General features: G+C 36.8%; 1 protein-coding gene across 3 annotated transcripts in view; it reads left to right on the top strand.

Annotated features, from left to right (window-relative positions):
• Positions 1 to 20,024, top strand: part of GRXCR1 (glutaredoxin and cysteine rich domain containing 1) — a 313,882-nt gene that overhangs the window by 18,918 nt on the left and 274,940 nt on the right. Inside the window, exons 1-2 of one of the 3 annotated variants that reach the window (XR_009563997.1) lie at positions 4,899 to 5,001; positions 7,586 to 7,672. The exons of 1 other annotated variant lie outside the window; for it this stretch is intronic. The gene's annotated coding sequence lies outside the window, so the exon portion shown is untranslated. Of the gene's footprint in view, positions 1 to 4,898; positions 5,002 to 7,585; positions 7,673 to 20,024 lie in introns of those variants that run through there. One more of the 3 variants, XR_009563995.2, reaches the window with a different exon arrangement.

The following is a 20,024-nucleotide window of genomic DNA, read 5'->3' on the forward strand; positions in this document are numbered from 1 at the left end:
TCTCTGGGCTTTCTATCCAGTTTCATTGATCTGTATCTCTGTTTTTGTGCCAGTACCATACTATCTTGATTACTGTAGCTTTGTAGTATAGCCTGAAGTCAGGGAGTCTGATTACTCCAGCTCCGATTTTTTCCCGCAAGACTGCTTTGGCTATTCGGGGATCTTGTATCTCCATACAAATTTTAAGATTTTTTGTTCTAGTTCTGTAAAAAATGCCATTGATAATTTGATAGGGATTGCATTGAATCTGTAGATTGATTTGGGTAGTATAGTCATTTTTACAATATTGATTCTTCCATTCCAGGAACATGGTATATCTCTCCATCTGTTGTTATCATCTTTAATTTCTTTCATCAGTGTCTTATAGTTTTCTGCATACAGGTCTTTTGTCTCCCTAGGTAGGTTTATTCCTAGATATTTTATTCTTTTTGTTGCAATGGTAAATGGGAGTGTTTCCTTAATTTCTCTTTCAGATTTTTCATCATTAGTGTATAGGAATGCAAGAGATTTCTGTGCATTAATTTTGTACCCTGCAGCTTTACCAAATTCATTGATTAGCTCTGGTAGTTTTCTGGTGGCATCTTTAGGATTCTCTATGTATAGTGTCATGTCATCTACAAACAGTCGCAGTTTTACTTCTTCTTTTCCGATTTGGATTCCTTTTATTTCTTTTTGTTCTCTGATTGCCATGGCTAGGACTTCCAAAACTATGTTGAATAATAGTGGTGAGAGTGGACATCCTTGTCTTGTTCCTGATCTTAGAGGAATGCTTTCACCATTGAGAATGATGTTTGCTGTGGGTTTGTCATATATGGCCTTTATTATGTTGAGGTAGGTTCCCACTATGCCCACTTTCTGGAGAGTTTTTATCATAAATGGGTGTTGAATTTTTTCAAAAGCTTTTTCTGCATCTCTTGAGATGATCATATGGTTTTTCTTCTTCAGTCTTTTAATATGATGAATCACATTGATTGACTTGCGTATATTGAAGAATCCTTGCATTCCTGGGATAAACCTCACTTGATCATGGTGTATGATCCTTTTAATGTGTTGTTGAATTCTGTTTGCTAGTATTTTGTTGAGGATTTTTGCATCTATATTCATGAGTGACATTGGTCTGTAGTTTTCTTTTTTTGTAGTATCTTTGTCTGGTTTTGGTATCAGGGTGATGGTGGCCTCATAGAATGAGTTTGAGAGTGTTCCTTCTTCTGCAATTTTTTGGAAGAGTTTGAGAAGGATGGGTGTTAGCTCTTCTCTAAATGTTTGATACAATTCACCTGTGAAGCCGTCTGGTCCTGGACTTTTTGTTTGTTGGAAGATTTTTAATCATAGTTTCAATTTCATTACTTGTGATTGATCTGTTCATATTTTCTATTTCTTCCTCGTTCAGTCTTGGAAGGTTATACCTTTCTGTGAATTTGTCCATTTCTTCCAGGTTGTCCATTTTATTGGCATAGAGTTGCTTGTAGTAGTCTCTTAGGATGCTTTGTATTTCTGTGGTGTCTGTTGTAACTTCTTTTGTATCTCCGTTGGATACAGTTTTCTTTAGGTATCTAAAATATCTAAAGTCGCTGCATTGTTTTGTTAATAATATGCATATTTCGGCTTGTTAAAAATCATTTCTTAGTAAATGATTACACTTACAAATATAAATTTAGTTGAATCATTGCCTCTATTGAATATCCAGTGATCAAGCATTGTCAATTTCAAAAGGTCTTTATATCAAAGCAGTCTTTCTCCTACTCCCTCTTAGAAATAAGTCATGAAAATGAAAGGGCATGCAATATATTTTTATCTAATATGAAATTAACATTAACACTAGGAAATTATTTTAAATATTTTACAGAGAGTCTTGTTGAGATCCAGATCAAAGCACCTTTATGGCTGCCTTAGAATGTAATGTGCCAGTACCAAGCATCAGCTTTATTTTCTTTTGGATCTGTATAGATATTATTTCTAGGTGTTTGAATGTTTTCTTATGTAAGATTACTTAGAATACATCCCAATGATTAGACCATAATGAAAGACAGTTTACATAGCTGAGTATTATCATCTTTCAATGGTAGGCAGTATAAATGGGAATAGAATAACAAAAGCAAACAAAAATGACAGAAGCAACAACTAAAATTTTTTTTAAATCTTAAAAATTACATTTACCAAGGCGAGGATTATTCTTCATAATTTTATCTGGAAATGGGTACAATATTGGTAGGTAGGAATGTGTAGTAGATTATTGTGTTTAATATTACTTTGTATAAAAATATTGGCATTCGTGTTCATAGGACCACTGTGGTTTTTATTTTTATGAAGACCCAGTAGCAAGCACATTTGTAACATGAAAGACTTGGATACAATTCCGTTTACATAAACGCAACCTCATACACAGAGCTCATTAGTTTATCCTCAACTGATATATAAATTATTGAACCAGTCTTGATCTGCCAGCTAAGTGGAATATGAGATCTCACAGCAATATTTATTAATTTCTATGAGGACTTTATTTCTGCCCTGCTTCTGAAAGATACAAAGGAAATTGCAGCTTTATGTGGTTTCTTAAGGAATGAATACAATCTAAATGACCCTAAATTTCAGAGCAGGAGTTGAACTTTAGGATTTCTTTTGTTGGCTTACCTCCAGCTGCCTTATAAGAAGAACATGATTTTTGGTTCATATTTATATTTTCAGATGTTGACTCATCCCCTTCACTGATTTTGTCTTTTTATTTAAGAAAATATCCTTCATGAATGATTGAATTGTTAGACTCATGCATCCATTTGCTCTGTCTCCTGATATTACAAAGACTTTTTTCAGAAAATGACATTACAAGATTCCTGGCAGATGATTGGATTGGCAAATAATTCATGCAGATGTGAAAATAATACCAATGACAAATAAGAAAAATTCAATACATGTAACAGTACCAAGCATTCATGAGGATGTGGGGGAAGATGAAACCACATACATGTTGGTTGGAGTGTAAATTGGTTTGCTGACTTTGGAGAGCAATTTGTGAGTACTTTGTAGAGGTGAATTTGCACCTGGTGTCCATCCTACTATTTTATTACTTCTTTACCCTAGAAAACCCCAGGCATTTGTGCACAGGGAGAGTCTTTGAGCAGGTTTGTAACAAGGGAAATAATCCGTTTAACAGTGAATAAATGTATAAACCATTGTTTATTCAAACAATTACTATGCAAAGATTTGTAATGAATGTTCCAGATCTACAAGAGTAAGTATGGTTTATTTCAAAAATGCAATGCTGAATAAAAAAGAGTAAGTTGCAAATTATACTTTAAGTATAATTCATTTATGTAGAATTTAAAAATAGTACTATTTATGGATGCTACATATGTAATGAAGTAGAAGAATGTCATGAATCTAATACACATCAGCATTAGGATAGTGGTTACTGCTGGGGAGGAAGATGGCAGATTGAGTGTAGAGATGTAGGTGTAACATTTCATTTTTTAGAAAAGAAAGTGAGAGAATTGAAGTAAAGAAAGCAAAATATTAGTGTATGCTTAATCTTGGTATTTTAGCATTGTTACACTTACAGGTATCTGTCACATTGTATTTTTACTCATATTTTTAAATGGTTTTATAGTTAAGGGAAAAAAAAGTCCTAATTACTGGTTGTGAAGGGCTGCGTTCAACCAGGTGAATGTCAACTTCATGGGGTAAAATCACCCCATGAAGTAGGGAATTGAAGAGGTTTTCTCCTAAGCTGGCCCAAGGGAGTAACAAGAGGAATTAATTTATGAAGGAATGAACTTTGAAAATAGACCAGGACATATTGCTGTTCTCATGGGAACTTAATCTCTTTCAAATAGTCTTCTTTAAAGAAACCTTAAGAAGTTAACTTCTCCAATGCTCATATTTTCTCAGTAATAAAAAATAATGATACTAATATTGCATAAAATTTAATAAGCACTTATATTCAGATTCTGCTAATGATTTATACATTTGTCTCATCTAATCCTCACAATGTCTCTATGAAGCAGGTATTATTATAAACCACACTTAAAGATGGGCCAAGTACTTTCCCTGCTCACATGGCAGAGCTAGTACATTGCAATAGCAAGATTAACCATTAGAGGCCTTTACAAGAACAACAGATTAATAAGTAAATCAGTGAAACATGAAAGGTAATGGGGATGGTCCTTTCAACATCCCTCTGCTTTCATTCTATAGTAGACTGCCCCACTGAGTTGCTACCAAAAAAGTTTGATAATTAATTTAAGAAAGATTAAGTTTATGTACTAACAGACACTGTACCATCCCTTTTGAATATAACATTTAACAGAGTTTCTTTTTGTTTTAGTGCTAGGAACTTAAAAGCTAGTGACTGTGAATATGTGAATATTCAAAATATTTTTTAAACTTATATAAACATAAGTTTGTGTTAATGGGCATCTATCTGAATAGAAAAGATACTGCTACTTCTGAATTTCCTTCCACCTCAAAACATTCTGTTTGTGTAGTTAGATGGATTAGATATTAATTCTACTTCTGAGAAATAAGAAATAATAATCTTTTTATTAAGAAATAGCTCATTTGAGCATTAAAAGATTTTAAAATTGAGAAATTGTATAGGTAGAGTTTTGATATAATAAAATCGAAGCAGAAAAATTACCTAAAATATACTTGAAGTATATTTTTTCCTCTCAAATAGGAGAAAACTGATGAGGATGGGGTGGGATTTTGTACTGGACCAAAAAAGCTAAGTTTCTGAAGTTATTTGGGAGGAGGCTTAAGTTTTATTTTAGAATTAATTATAGTTAAATTTATTAAGCCATTCAATGCTCCAATAAGTAATTACTATTTTCCATGCACTGGACTGTGCCTTTTTACGAGTAGGATCTCACGCAGTCCTGACAACGTTGTGTACTCATTTTGCAGATGAGAAAACTGAGGCTGTGAGAGGGGAAGTAAAGGGCTCAAGGTCACACAACTTGAGGATAGCAGAGTCATGACTCAACCTAGAGTAGGATTCAGATCCAGGTAGGCAACTCTGCTTTTGTGCCTCTTTCAGTCTGTTAAGGTGTCCCAGTGTGAAAACCTCTATAGCTGGTTGGGGGAAGAGCAGGTGAATCTGAGCTCTGAAACCTGCAACCTTGTGTGTGTGTGTGTGTGTGTGTGTGTGTGTGTGTGTGTGTGTGTGTGTGTGTGTGTGTGTGTGTGTGTGTGCGCGCGCGCCAGGCTAAGCACTTTTTGCTTCTTTATGAGAAACAGTCATAATTAAGGGCAATAGTTTAAGGATACCTCAATAAGAGAGTTCTTAAAGATGGGATAGAGTTTAATGGAAAAAAATGTTCTGCTTGGAAAACATGCTAGGGAGCTATGAATGGTTTTTTTCTCCTTTTCATCCATAAAAAGATTAGAAGTGTAGTACTCTGAATTACTTTTCAGGCAGAGAAACTATAAAACACTGTGAAATAGAGAAGCAGGATTCAGAATGTTGCATTTTGTTTTTTATTACAAAAGAAATACATGCACATGGTAGAAGATTAGAAAATACTGATAATAAGAAAAGAAAAAAATTTACAAAATCTGTAACTATCGTTGAGTGATAAACACCACCATTACCTTGATGTGCATAACTCTATGTTCTTTAAAAATCAAATCATGTTGTGGAAGCTGTTTTGTTACCTGATTGTAGCTTTTTTAAAGGTTAAAGGCATTTATTTTTGTACTTTAGGGCATAAATGGAGCTACAGAAATGTCGATACAATAAGTGTATATCCATGAGATTTTGGACCACCTTTCCATAAGTCTTACTTGAATGCAGTGTTATTTTCTTCTGTTTTTTATTCAAGGTGGTGCATCACAATTATGATGTAGTTCTTTTTTTTTCTAAAGATTTTCTTTTTTTTTTTTTGATGTGGACCAGTTTTTAAAGTCTTTATTGAATTTGTTACAATATTGCTTCTGTTTTTTTATGGTTTGGTTTTTTGGCCGCGAGGCATGTGGGATCTTAGAACCTGCACCCCATGCATTGGAAGGTGAAGTCGTAACCACTGGACCACCAGGGAAGTTCCTATGATGTAGTTCTTGATGCTAGCTACTGGGTGACTGTCAGGACTTTCATGAAATGAACTGTGAAATTGACAAACCTATATGTCAATTATGATTCTTCCAGGATGGAAGACTAATCCAGGGCCAAAATTAAAACAGAGATAATCATAATTTTTGAAAGGTAGAAGAGATCCTACAGAGTGAGTATATATGTTACACACAAGGGAAGAGAGAAAATATTCCGAAACAGTGTCCATGGCCATACAACTAGTTATTGGTGAGAGATTGCAACTGAAATCCAGCTGTTCCGACTTCTAGTCCATTGCTTTTTCATCTATTGCATGTGTCTCTCACTAAGGAGCCCATTTCATGAGATTGCAGAATAGAGCACTGTGTGGTCCGGCTTTCTTAGGGGCAACGTTTCCAACCTCCAGACTCACAGCCCTACATAAAGAGAGGGCTCCTGGGAACCTCTCCACCGTTAAGAAATTCCGCGAAGCAGAGTAATTGTCCCTATTAACTCTTTAAGTCCTGTCTATCATGGGAAGAACAGAATGACCATTCCTGGATCTTAGGATTTAGGACAGCCATTGGAAAGATTTTTTAATTTATTTTTGAAGTCCTATGCAATATAAGGCATGGTGGGAGTTTAAGGTGGAGGGATAAATGTGGGGCAGAAGCTGGCCAGAAAATAGCCAAAGATTTAACTTCACCAATAGGAATGTTTTTCTTTTTTGTCCTCCCTCTGTCAGTTGTCATCATCCTCTTCATCATCACTATGATTTTTTTTTAAAAATCTAACATATCTCATACTTACTATAGTCAGACACTGAATTCAGTGTTTTCATATGCATTATCTCATTTAATCTTATGAATCAAATTGTTATTCCCATTGTACAAATAAGCAAACCGAGGCTCAAGTGACCTTAAGTAATTTGGTCAAGGGCTTTCTAAGCTGGTAATCAAGCTAGGATTCTAACTTAAGTCTTTGGGTTTCCAGAACCCATGCTCTTTACAATCTATTACACTGTTCCTCTTATAAGCATCCGTGAGGGGTTGAGGTTCAAAAACCCAAGTCAGATTGCAGAGTAATCTTGAACTTGATATGGACAGTGGCATGAAAAGGAGGTCTAAGCTGGGGCACATGAGGTCTATGGCAGTGAGCTTTCTAGTTCACACAGTCCGATACTAGAAATTTGATTTCTCTGTCTATCCTTGAGGTCATACTGGGAGTGGGGGTGTGAGAAGGATCCAACATGATCAGGCTGAAGGTCACAGCTATGCTGTTTTTCTAGCAGGAAACATAGATGAAAATTAGGAATCAGGGCAGACATCCAGCTGGGTAGAATGGCTCTGAGATTTATGCCAGATGCTCATGAAGGTACCACGGGGACACAGTTCACTCTGAACACCCGACACACAGGCATTGATGTAGCAGACTAATTCCAGAAGAAATATGTGTAGTTTTTACATATGACACCTGTTTCCAAAAAAGAAACTGTAGTGGAACTAAGTGCAGCTTACATGTTATGCTCAGTTCTTGGCTAATGAGACACTTATGTGTGTTCAGGCTCAAGACACAGATGGGAATGGTGAGGATCTCCAGCTAAAGAAAAAAATGCAAGTGACCATGGGATGGTGAAGGAGCCTACTCAAGGTAATAGATGTCACCCTGGGAGGCAGAGGGACAGATTTCTCTCTCTATTGCTGCTGGTAAGGGGTGCACATTTTTCAATTTGAATATCTATAGCGGTAACTCTCAAAGTGTGGTCCCCAGACCAACAGCACCAGAATCACATGGGAACTTATTGGAAATGCACACTCTCAGGCTCCATCCCAAACCTAATTAATTAGACACTCTGGGGGTGGCGACAAACCTTCCAGGTGACTGGGATGCAACTGAAGTCTGAGACCCACTGCCCTGCAGCATTACAGCATTTATTTATCAAAGCAACCATATGAGTTATGTATTGTCATCTTTGTTTTGCAGAAGGGAAATCCAAGAAATGTCAAGTTAGTGTTAAGTATCATGCCCAAGATGACACAACTAGTAGATAGTAAAATTGAGATTAAACTTCACTGTTACATGGCTGTAATTATGTATGCTTCCAGATATTTTTAACTTAACTGAATTTAATCTTTTAGTTAATGTGTTTGGATATTTTCTTCAGAGGTGATTACCATATCATGTATATCATATGTCATATCATGACATGTCATATATCATGCCATATATCATATATAATATTATACTATATATTTATCTTGCCTCTAACATAGCATTTAAATGATATAATAGGAGCCACCTTCTACATGGAATTATCTTGAAGAGCTTCCATATTAACCACCTTTCCCTCCTTTTCCCTTTAGCTCTTTTTTTCCACAATTTATTTTGAATTTCAATGCTATGAAAGTTGAGAATAGTCCAATAAGCAACACTATATTCTTTATTTAGAATTACCAGTTAACATCTTGCCACGTATGCTTTCTCTTTCTCTTTCTGTGTGTATATAATCATGTGTATCAAACACATGTTTCCCTGAATTATTAGAAATAAGTTGCAGGTGTTATAACAGTTCACCTTTAAATAACTTAACGTGTATCTCCAAGGACAGGAACTTTCTCTTATATAACTACAATAGTACTAGACAGCAAATAAGTTTAATATTTGTTCAGTAATATAATCAAATATTTGGTCCATATTCAAATTTCTCCAGTTACTAAAGAAATATTGCATATGTTTTTTTTAAATTCAAAATGCAACATAAATCATGCAATGCATTTTGCTGTCATGTCTTTTATTTATTTATTTATCTTTAATTTATTATTTTTTTTCTGAAGTGAAAAAATAAATTGTAGTTTATTGCAAAAGAATTTACATTAAAATTAAGGGCTTCCTACAACTACTGATCTAGATGTTTGCATAACATCTGAGATATTTTTATTCAAGTATTTATTTTTTTTTGAATTTTATTTTATTTTTTTATACAGCAGGTTCTTATTTGTTATCCATTTTATACATATTAGTGTATATAAGTCAATCCCAATCCCATGTCTTTTTCATCTTGTTTATCTAGAGCCATCCCTCTGTCTTTTTGTTTACTTTCATGCCATTGACATTTCTGGAGTGTGGGTTAATTATTTAGAAAAACGTCCCACTTCCCACTTGTGTACTTCCTGTTGCATCCCATTAAGTAGCACGTGATGTCTGTTTGTGCCATTCTTGATGAACAGCTTGGTTATTTAGTTAGGTGATGTCTGCTATAGCTCTGCAACATAAGGTACCCTTTCCTTCCTCTTGTAAATCAAAAGTGGTATGTGGGATGATACTTCGAGATCATAGGATGTATTATCCTGCTTTTTTAACAACTTTTCACTGAATGGTATTAACATCCCTTTGGATCCTTGTCTGAATATCACAGATATCACACGGGGTTGCAAAATGGTGATTTTTTTGAATTCTATTACTTCTACATTTATTTTCTGGCATTTTTCTAGAAGGAAGAACCCTGTCCTCCATCATCTTCCCCTTTTCCTCTCTTATTTTTTTATGTACTAGGTATTACATATATATGTATGCCTGTGTTATCACTATTTACTTTGATTACATTTTCTTAAGAATGTCATTTAATTTCATGTTTTAGGTTAGTAAATCTATTATTATCTTTCGAAGAGAAATACATCATAATTTTTGATGAATGATGCTAACTATATGGTCACTGGACTTATACCTAGATAGAAAAAATAGAAAAAAGATTAGATGACCTGTGTATCAAATGGGAGGGTTCAGCCCTTTACTCTTCTAGTTTTTATTACTCATTAGGACTTCTTCGATGTACTTTGGGCAGAATGGAGGAGGGATGGCCAGAAAGAATCTTTTAGATTTGATTTTTTTTCAAATTCCTGTAATTATACTCTACTTTTAAGAGAAATCTGTTTTGAATTTGGGTTGTAGACTTGATCTATGGTGGATTTTTACATCTCTGTGAGTTCAGTAGTCTTCTAGAAGTATTTTATATGCATGTGAATATGACATATTCACATGTATATAAATGAATATGAAAATGAATATAGTTCCCTGTGGTATACAGTAGGACCTTGTTTTTCATCCATTCTAAATATAATAGTTGGCATATGCTAACCCCAATCTCCCACTTCATCCCTCCCCCACCCTCCTCCCCCTTGGCAAACCACAAGTCTGTTCTCTATGTTTGTGAGTCTGTTTCTCTTTCATAGACCTTAAAAGAGGCATTAATTGCTATTTTTTTCTCATTCTATTGTTAACTCTTCTTAATGTGGCTGATTCTCACTGTTACTTCATAATTTTTTCCTGAGAGTTTTTGAAAACTGTTCCCTTTGGAAGGAAGCAAGGCAAGACACCAGTAAACTAGTCTCTTTTGTTATCAGACTTTAATGTCTTAATAATTAAGCAATTTTAATATAAATTTATATTGCGATTATTGTTCTGCTTGAGTGATTGTTGATATGTTTAGCAATTTAATATTGCACTGAAGTTAATTGTCTTTATGTCACTTATGGAGGAATCTGAGAAATGATGGTGATGATTCATTGAAAATAGTCATTCCCTTCTGATACTTTTGGGAACATAGAACAATGTTATGGTTTTGATGTTTGTAACATTTAAGCTTGACAGGAGGCCCAAAGTAAGAGTGGCTTAAAGAAGGTAGGGATCTATTTCTCTTTCTCATAAACAGGAAAAAGAAGTAGGCAATCTATTACTAATAAGGAGACTCCACAGTCGTGAGGGACTCAGTCTCCTTCTATCAGGTCCCTCTGCTATCTTTTTTTTTTTTTTGTGGGTATTCCTATTTAAAAAAAAAAAATTATTGAAATATAGTTGATTTACAATGTTGCGTTAGTTTCCACCAACAGTGTAGAAGTGATCCTTTTTCTCCATGCCCTCACCAGCATTTATTATTTGTAGACTTTTTGATTTGACCATTCTGACTGGTGTTAGGTGATACCTCATTGTACTTTTGATTTGCATTTCTCCTATAGTTAGAAATGTTGTCCCTCTGCTATCTTAACACATAGCTTCCCATGGAAGGTCCAATATGGCTGCTCCAGATAAAAAGCTCATATGTGCTCTCAACCAGCATGAAAGAGGAAGGGTGCACCCCTCCCTTTAAAGAAGAACGCTTCCTGGAGTTCGCACATTCCTCTTCTGCTTATATCTTATTGGCCAGAATCTAGTCACATGGCCATGTCTAGCTATAAGAGAGACTGTGAAATGTAAATTTTATTCTGGGCAACCCTATTCTGAGCTAAAAATGGGTGGTTATGTTACTAAAGAAGTAGGGGAAGATGCATATTGGGGCAAATTAGCAATCTCTGTCATAACCTTGTAATAATCTGGGCTTTATTTGTCAATATTTTCCAGGGGCAATTATCAACTTGTCCACTTTTTAACAGTTGACAAATTCTCCTTGAGAACTTTATCTGTTTTCTGGAATAGTTCAATGCATTTTTCAATAGTTCAATGACATTATTTTAAAGCATAAGAAAAGGAGACTCTGATCTCTCTTAAATGGTAAAGGAGAATGGCAGGGGGCACATGGATCTATGTGCTATTTCTCATCCATCTGCTCTGACACACAGATGTACCCAAACCTCCACAGGTCTGTTGCCAAATTTTGATCAATGAGCAAAACATTAATTTCTGTAGATGATTGTGCATATAGTTATACAGTGTTGCCACTTAGAACATTGAATGTATACAGCATGTATATGGCAGGTATACCTGCATTAGATGAGGCAAGGGCATTATGAGGGGGTCTTTGTTGGGGATCCAGGCTCTATCTGTGGATTGGCTATCATCAACATAGGGCTTCCATCGTCCACCATTACTCCCAAATTCCAGCAAGTAGGAATGGGAGGAGAGGAAGAGAGGAACACACTCCTTCCCTTTCCGGGCAGTGTCTAGAATTTGCACACATTATGCGTGTGGATCTTTTTTCTTTTTATTGAACCATCTCTTACACTCACACTTTTATACTGATTACATCTAAGATGATTATATCTAAATCAGTCCCTTAGACTTTTACATTATTTGCTATTTTTTCATGATTATAAACATCAGTATATACATTTTGAAATATGTAAATCTTTAAATGTGTTTAAAGATAAGCATTTAAATGTTTAACAATATAAATTATTGTCTGCATTTTGAATGGTATCAGAATTGGGACAAGCACAAATTTGATAAATATTGTCAGTTTTCTTTTTAAAAAATTAAAACAGCACCCTCATCAGCTATATTTGAGAGGGTCTGTTTGTTGCAAACTTACTAGTGTTTTGTTTTCTCATACAGTTTTTAAAAATATATAAAGTTTCTTCATTCTAAGTGAGGTGAACATTTATTGTCTATCTGTAACTTTTTCTCTCTTCCTTTCTTATTAAGGAATCTTATTAGATATTTATATATAAATAATACTAATTTTTCTTCTCTTATATTTGTTACTTATAAATTTCCATATATTATGTCCTTTTAATTTAGCTAATGTTTCTCATTGAAGGAGAGAAATATAAAGTGCTCACAAAGTCAAATTTATTAAGTATGAATGATGTGACTTTTTCCATTGTTTTTAAGTATACAAGATATTTCTCATCCTGAGATCCAGAGATTGCAGAAATATATACCTTCATTATCTTCTATTTTAATTTTTCTGTAATTTAACTTGGTTTATGATATGAGGTAAGTCTCTAATCCATATATTTTTTCCAAATAGCCAACTGTGAATCCCTGCTATTTATTAGGTAATCTTTTTCATTTGCATCAATTTGTAGTGTATCATTCTATAAATACACCAACAAAAAATAATATGTATTTTCAACCTGTCTATTCTGTCTTATAGGTGCCAGAAATGTTTTTGTAGCAGAATATTGGTATGTGATGAGAAATTTTGTTGTAGGGAGTGTTTTTTATGTCCTTACAGCACAGTTATTACCATTTTGAGCCTAGAGACAAATAAAAGCATTTCCTTTTTTTTTTTTATAATGTGAATTTAGAAAGTGCTTTTCCACATGAATGTCCTGTGGGCACATCAAACTCACTGTGTCCAAAAGAATGCCATTATTTGTGGCCCCATTACAACTCTCCTCTTCTAATGTTTCCTAGTGCGGCTAATGGCATAGCTTTCATCCAGTCTCCCTAGCCACAAACCTCAGCATCATTTCTGACTTTTCCCTCTGCATTTCACCCTACATAGAGCTATTCCCTAGTATTTTCTAACTCTATCCTGAAATACTACTGGAATCAGTTCTTTCCCTTTGGTTATCACTGCCTCTGCTCTCAGGGCCGTGCCATCTCTGCTGGACAGCTTCAGGTTCTCGCCTCCAGCCTGTCCACCTTCAGCATAGGTACCAGTTATCTCTCTAAATTACAGATCCAAGCACATTACTTCTTCTGCTCTTAATCCTTGAGTGGCTTCACACTGTCTTGAGAATAGACTTCAAACTCATTAACATGATATTCAAAGCCTAACAAAGGGTGGCTCTTCATCTTACTTTCCTTTTTCAACTCCCTTCATTCCTGGCCACCCATGAACCCTGTGTTCCTGTCACCTTTTACTTTCAAATATTTCAGCATTCTTTTCCCTTGGGCTGTTTTGCCCATAACTGCCTTTCTCACTTTGTTTTCACAATCCACACTCTTAAGTCTCAGATCAAATATCATTGGCTCTGGAAAGCTCTCTTTATTCAGTCAAACTTAATTGCCCTGTACTCTGTGTTCCTATTGAATTTGTGTACACATTTATCATAGTCCAGATTATTTTCTAAATTGTTTAAGATGCAGTATATCTGGTGAGACTCTATACATTTTAAGGGGACCAAAGTGGCCATCTGTCTTTGTAGACACAGAATATGTAGCAGATTTTCTTAGTTTGGCGTGATGGGCTTGTGACTGCAAACTAAATGAGATAAAATTTTGAAAGCCAAAGCACAAAGTATCACTGCAGCCTCTGCAGAGATCTGACCCAGCAAGGATGACTTAGCAGCCAAAGGCAAGGACCCATATTCAATAGTGACACCAGATGGTAGCAACAGAAGTGATGAAAATTGTAAACTGAGGCTCACAGTGCCCTGATCAAACTCTCTAATTTTGTCTTGTGGATTTCAAATGGTCCTCTTTGAACTGAATAAGCAACTCTGCCCCCAGATTTCTGCTGGAGAAAGAGCTTAGATAATTCAGGCATGGGGCAACTGGATTATTAAAAGTGTGACCATATTTGTACTGCAAGCTGGTTAGGCAGGTTATCCAGGTTACACTTGGTTGTGTTTCCTCGACCACCCTGTACATATCTGCAAAGTGGGGCCCTTGTGGAATAATCTTTATATCTCCCTGCTGATGAGAACTGTGATTTGAACATTGTAAATATTTGAATTGAATTGCTTCTGCCCTATGTTTATTTTAATATTTATAACGACAGTCATAAAACAAGTAACGTTTTAAAGTTTTTTGTCAAAAATATTTTGCATTTGTAAGTATTCCTGTAGAAGGTATGGGCTGCCTGGGAGCGCTGCCTGTGCTCTTTGGGATCTCAAGCTGCAGTTACTACTGTAGTAAATTCAGTTAACTACTGCAGCATAATGTCATTAGCATTAATATAAAACCCCGAGAGATAGAGTATCATTACATTAAAAAAAACTATTTTGTCTACTTAGGTTGGCACTGGAGAAGATTGCCCCACAAAAGCAGTTCGCAGTTCTCTAGTTGCCAAATTTTGCAAATTTGCTTGGCTTTGCTCTCTTATATAGAAATTGGTTACCCTCCATTGCAGTTTAAAATATCATTTTTCTTGTTTAAAGAAGAGGTTTCTAAGTGCACCCTACTACTGGAGAATGTTTATGCTGACATCCTGTAATTTAGAATATGTAGCTGTGCTCCCAGGGACTTGTGCTGGCTCAGCCTTTCCCCTCAACTCTTCAAAGAGACTTTTGTACCAGATCCACATGGTTTCTATTGTTAGTTCCCTTTCCCTATTACTGTTGTCTGTTTATGTGAAAGGAGGGTCGGTGAATTGCTTGAGCTTTAATTTTCATGCCCTGTATGAAACCATGTGCTCTATATTCTAATGGGAAATACACATAGGGTGTAGTCCTGTAGCTGAAATTTACAAGAAGTTTTGTTAAAGAAAATACAAAGGTATTTTGTAAGGAAAGTAGTGTTGATCTGTCTACATTATCTATGTATATATGTAAGTATGTACATTTACATCTATCTATTTATCTATCAATCATCTGTTAACTATCTACTGGTGTGTTAGTAAATAAGCTGGTAAATAGACTCTCCAGGAAAAAAGAAAGCTCTAGTTTGTAACATTTGCACATTTCCACGGCATAAATACTCCCACCATGGCTCATTTTAAGCTATCAATATGACATCGTTGAATACAGAGCTGGGAAGTGATACACAGAAACCTTTGTATAGTATTTTTACCATACAGTTACAACAAATGTAAATAACTTTAAAAGCATAGATAAATGCAAAATATAGTAAAAGAAGTAGGAAGTACTCAGTTCTGAGTATTTATTATATTTGGTTTTATTCAGATTTACAAATTTTGATAATATATTTTATTAATTTTTTTGTTTTATTTTTTAAAATTTTTATTGGAGTATAGTTGATTTACAGTGTTGTGTTAGATTATCTTCATTTTAAATGCCGTTTGTTTACTGTAAGTTCATGTAATTTAGTTTTTTCACAAGGCTCTCTTTAAGAACTGCTTGCAGAATTCCTGAAAATATAGCAACTGGCTCTTGCAAGCTGGTATAAAGTGGCCCCAACACAATACTGTATTAATCTATTTCTATCCACTTCTTGCTTTTTCTAAGAAGGGTAGGCCCCTGTGGCTGGGAGATCTTTGTTGAACTTCGTGGTGGGGGGTTAGGTAAACAGGTCTGGAGGAAGAAGCAGAAGTAAATTGCAGAGTGTAATAAAGGATGGAAACTTTTGTGTATGGCGTGGGTAGGTGCTAGAATTATGGGGGATCAGAGGAAAGGTTTACATTTATTTCTGTGATAATTATCTTTCAAGTTGTCAGAGTAGAATGATTGAAGTCTTCAGGAATGTGTCCGTTATACAGCATAACACACTGTAGTTTGCCATGGGGTATTTGATGCAAGTCCCTTTTTCCATTTCTTATATGAAATACTTAGTAAAACCTACATTGCTTAGTAATGTCTTTCTTGGGAATGGATTCTTCTTGGAGAGGGAAGTAATATAGAGTTCTATATCAAAGTTGAAGTGGGGCAAAAGCTGAGACTGCTTTCTGGGTTACAAGAGATATTTGAAAATGGTGTATCTAAGACTGAAAATTAAATCACATTAGCTGAAGTACAGAATCATTTGTTAAAATCCAAAATATAAGCAGCATAGCATGGTGCTTCAGAGTACAGATTTTATAGCCTAACTTTTGGAGTTTGATTATAGATTCTACCACTTATTATCTGTGTGACTTTGGGCAAGTTATATAATACCTCTGTGTTTTGGTTCTCTTGGCTCTAAAACAGGAATTTTAATAATAGACGTTGTATTGGTTTGAGGATTAAATGAGTTATACGTAAAGCACTTAGAATAATTCCTGGCACACTGTAAATTATAGGATTAGCTATTATTTATAATTGGTCTAGGGACTTAGGAATATGATTAATTAGAATATAATATATATGAATATTATGTATGCTGGGTTTCTGAGGGGTCCCAGTAAGGACCCTCTTCCCTGTTTGAGTTCTGAACTAATTGAGGTATAGGAAACAAAAGTGATAACCATGGAGGAATCCATGGAATTACCCTTATTACTGATAATGCTGGTAAAGCACACTGTACTTGCATCTGTAAAAGAGTGGGCTTCCTAATCCAGAAACTTAAAATTAGGCAGACTTGCCCAGCCATTGGCAGCCCTAGAACTCTGCAAGCATCCTCTTTGGGGCCAGACCCTTTCACCATGTGGCTGAGGGCAGAGCAGAGCACACTGCCTGGGGGTATGCTGACTTCCAGAGGAAAGGGGAAGGGAAGAGACTGGGCTCTGCGTGCCTGACTTCTACTTCCACACTCATCAGTCAAATGATTTTACTCTTTTATCAGTGGCTCCATGGTCACATGGCAGAGAGAAGCCAGGATTATTCCATAACTGGAGCTCCTTCCCCTCTATATCAATGTTCAACCAGTAACACAGAAACTACTTCGGGTGTTTTATTTTTTTTACTTCCGGTGTTTTTAATAGAGCACATTTAATTTGGTTATTCAGGCCACAAAGGGGTTGAGAGACTCAGCTGGGGATGGTGAGATAACTCAGGAATTTATAGCAGCAGGAAGACATTGCCTATCTTCACCAAAGGGAGGAGGTGCTGTTTGGCAGAGACCAGGGGCTGGAGTTACCCCCAAAGAAGCTGGAACCCTGGTGGGTCTGTCCAGGAGGAGCTGGAACCACAGAGGTACTGCCTGAGGTGGAGAGACAGTGGGAGAAATACCCTGGTCTCTCCTTTCCCAGCCTCCCATCCGTCTCCAGCACCTGGGAAACACAGCCTGCAGCGGTGAGCCCCACTGCTATATAGAGCAGAGAGGGGAAGGGAACGGAATAGATCCGGGGACAAGCGGGGACTGGCATGTGCGCATGCGCACACACACGCACACCCCTTCTATTTCGTGCTACTTTGCTTTTGGACTCTTTGGACTGTGTACATCAAAATACTCATTCAGAAGGTATGTTTTTTGACATTACTTAAAAACACTGTCTATGGAAGTCAATTGAAGAAAGCTGAAAATCAGTATGCAATTTGGCCCTAAATTCTCAAAATTCTGGTGAACCTCCTCTGCAATATTCGTAGGTGATGCACTTCCCGACTACTCCCTGATAATGTCAGATTATTGCCTAAATTCTTTATTGTTTGTGGTCCTTTTAAAGATAGGCTCAGATAATATCCTATACTCTACTCGGAGTCCGACTTGATACAAGTGAAACAACGCCAGCGCTCCACCTCTTCACCTCCTCTGCATCAGCTAATGGGCACCGTCCAGCCTTGCTGCCTCCATGAAGTCTTCATGCACTGTGGCCCTCATGGAGAGGCATTGCTGAACCTATTACACTTATTTTCGGTATTTGCCTTGTGCAATTTTGTGTTTATTTGTTGTAACCTCTGTATCATTCTCCTTAAGAATTGGCTTGTCATAAAAGCCTGTCATGGACTCCCCATGGAGCTAGCTGCTTAAGGCCAAATTGTGTGCATCTAGTTTAAAAGTCCATCATTATGCTGTTGCTGAACAAAGTTTTCTTGAAAGCAGTTCATTTTCAGACTATTTAGTACTCATAGGCCATTTCTGAAGATTTTGAACCAAAACAATGAAAGAAATGGAAGCCTTGGATTGCATTTACTCTCCAGAGAATTGTGAGGACTCTGGAACAGAGCTGTCCACTGTCAAGGTCTGGTATGACAGTCAGTCTATAGTAGAGAGGTTAAGAGCCAGAAGGCCCGGGATTAGATCCTGATGTAAAAAAGATGAGCAAATGACAGGACCACTATATGCCTTGATTTCTTATGTGGAAAGTGGGGCTAAAAACAGTACCTTCCTCATTATTGTATTCTATGAGATTACCCATGCTTATTACTTGCCTCACTGCCTAGGGCTCAGTGTTAGTTATTATAATTCAGTATGCCTGTTGTTTTTTGAAGTTCGTTTTTAGGTAAAATTCTCAGAAATATAAAAGGTTGAGGTCCTACTTTCTGGAGAACAATATAGCTCATATGCTTAACTGCAGAACTGCATCAGGGAGCAGAGAAACTGAGCAGCTGCCTGGGGCATCAAACCCTAAGGGATGGTGAGACATCACTGTAATTGTAGCAAGAAGGAGAGAGAGAGAAGTGTGAAGACTGGAGTTCCTTTAGTGGGGCTATGGCATTTTAATGGAAGGGGTGCCTGAATAAGGCCCTTGAGTTAGAAGAGTGGGAAAACCCCAAGGGCTATGTTTACATACTGATAGGTAGCTCCTCCGTCACCTTCTCAGGAAGAGGCCCAGGTTAACTGCAGGGATTTCACTTTGCTGACGCAACTTTGGGCCAGTTTAGAGCAGCAGTGAAAAGACTGAGAGCGCCCTTAGATGGTCTTTCTCCCTAGATGGTCCTCCCTCCAGCGCCACTAAGCTCCAGAATTCCTCAAAAAATAGTATCAAACAATAGTTTCCCAGAATGGGGCACCGATATATTAGCTCATTTGGGGTATGTGTGTAACGCCATGGATTATTTCAGTGGGGGAACGTGTAAATCAGTCAAGGACCAAGGGCTTTGAACGGGGTCCATATAAAGAATTGCTAACAAGGTATAAAAGTTGTTAACTAGGTAACAGAAAGGGCCACAAGAGAATTTTGAGGTGTTCGGGAGGTAGCAATTGCAGGAAGCAGCTAAGGCTGAGGGGACAAAGGACAGAGGCTGGAGTTACTAAAATTCAGAGTGTTTGAAGACACAACCTGGAGAGCTGAAACTCAGACCTCTGAGGAAGCGTTGTGCTAAGCTGGTTCTGATATTTCTGAGCTTGGAGGGGGGCCTGAGGAAGCGGTGCTGCCTGGCTGAAGAGTCTCAGGGATGGGGTGAGAGTCTCGGGACGGGGTGGGATTTGATCAAGCTGGACCTTCAAGTGTTGGAAAAAAATGCCAACTGGGCTCAGCTGCTACTTCAAGAAAGAACTGTCCTCAGGGTGAAGAAACACTGGGGTGATGCTCATAGGAATAGGAAGCAGGTAGGAAAGAGCGAGCCTCTTCTTCCTTCTCCAGCCTTGCTGCCTCCCTCTGGTTTTCCTCTTGGCGGGGCCCAGTCCAGGTGGCAGAGCAAGGTATAAGGAAGGGAAGGTTTGGAGCCCAGAGAGAGTTACTTCATAACTGGGACAGAAATATTGTGAAACACAGAACAAGCCACTTAGTAGATATTGGTGACTGGGTCTTGGGCAAATACTTTACAGGGTATCTACTCCATGCTCCTGGGAGTACAGAACTGAA

Source organism: Globicephala melas, chromosome 5, assembly GCF_963455315.2.
Source record: "Globicephala melas chromosome 5, mGloMel1.2, whole genome shotgun sequence".
Classification (NCBI taxonomy): domain Eukaryota; kingdom Metazoa; phylum Chordata; class Mammalia; order Artiodactyla; family Delphinidae; genus Globicephala; species Globicephala melas.